Source organism: Lytechinus pictus, chromosome 10, assembly GCF_037042905.1.
Source record: "Lytechinus pictus isolate F3 Inbred chromosome 10, Lp3.0, whole genome shotgun sequence".
NCBI classification, from domain to species: domain Eukaryota; kingdom Metazoa; phylum Echinodermata; class Echinoidea; order Temnopleuroida; family Toxopneustidae; genus Lytechinus; species Lytechinus pictus.
Genome location: NC_087254.1, coordinates 28,134,103 through 28,135,785, shown reverse-complemented (window position 1 = coordinate 28,135,785; position 1,683 = coordinate 28,134,103).

The following is a 1,683-nucleotide window of genomic DNA, read 5'->3' as shown; positions in this document are numbered from 1 at the left end:
ATGATATGGATACATCGAAACAAAAGTGAATAAATAACAGATACCCGAAACCTTGTTGAAATGCAACATTATTTTGTAATCGAATTATTTCATGTTAATATAATTATGTCCTTTTCCCCCGTACTGACTAAATCAGAAAGGAAGTGTAACTCACGTTTCCTTAATGGTCAAGTCCATCCCAGAAAAAAATGTTGATTTGAATCAACAGAGAAAAATCAAGCAAGCATAACGCTGATATCATCAAAATCGGACGTAAAGTAAGAAATTTATTTCATTTTAAAGTTTCGCTTATTTTTCACAAAATAGTTAAATGCACAAAAAATTTAGGGACATGCAAATGGGAGGGTCGATCCCTGTTTTTTATGGTTTGAATTATACAATATTTCAATTATTAAAAACTTAACAATAAGGACCAACTTGACTGAATCATAAAGCGTTTAAACAATAGAAATTCCACATGGTCATGGAGGAATAAAACTTTGATTCACATGACAATGAGGAGAAAATTTTATATTTCAGATGATATAATACAAAAGAAATAGTTATCGAGAGAAGCTATCAGTCCCAAAAAATTTGCATACAGACCTGGCTGTGCATATAACTGTTTTGTGAAATTAAGCGAAAATAAAAAAATGTCATAACTTTCTTATTTTACATTCAATTTTGATGGAATATTCAGTGTCATGCTTGTTGGATTTTTCTCATTTTATTCAAATCGACTTTTTGTTGGGGTGGACTTGTCCTTTTATTCTTCTGTCAGAGGGGAGCTTCAAAGAAACAAACTCTTTACCCATGTTAGCTCAATAAGACCAATAATCTATACTCCTAAATAATAATAAATAAAAAAAACGAATCTAGTCTATAAGCCACACCCTCCTGTCTACACTGTAAAAAAAAACCTGATTAAAAAAAAAGAAGAATATTTTGCAGAAAGCAATAACAGAATCATTCTGTAAATTCATTAAACATGAATTTTTCTGCAATTTAACAGGACAAGTCTGTTTAAAAAGGGGACAAGGGTGTTTTATTAAAGGAAATTTGTAAGGTTCCATACACCAAATACCAATTTCTTGTAATTTTACATGATATAATGTAAGATTGCGAAATCTGGTAAGATTACATGTGTTCTCGAGACTATGCTGCAGGAATTTTAAGGATAAATTTTCTAACAGTGTACAGCGACCAATCTCTTGGAGGTAAAATGTTCATCCACATGGAGTGTATTATAGCTCCTTCTAGAGTGAACTGTGCGTCTTTCCTTAATTATTTCATAGACACTTTCAATTAAAAAAAAGAGAAATCCACTGTCAAAATATGCAAATTTAACCCCCAAAGAAGTGAGATATCGTCTCACTCCGAGAAGAGGGTGATATGGCATCAACTTAGCCATATAAGTTTCCCTTAAATCGTGCTTTTAAGCGAAGATGTACATAATTTTGGCAGCCAGAAATGTTGCGAAAAATAGACGTGATGTTTAAGGTTTATAGATCTATAAAATAATAATAAAAATTATAAGACAGAATGGATTGTTTTGTATTGATTTGCTCACAAACCATAATGTAGCTTCTCTGACGGAATCAACGAACAAATACCAAAGATTTCACACAGGGTATCAAGTCGAAAAAGATGTACTTTAATTTCAGGTAAAACGGTTGTTGTTATCGACTATATTGTGTTTATTCT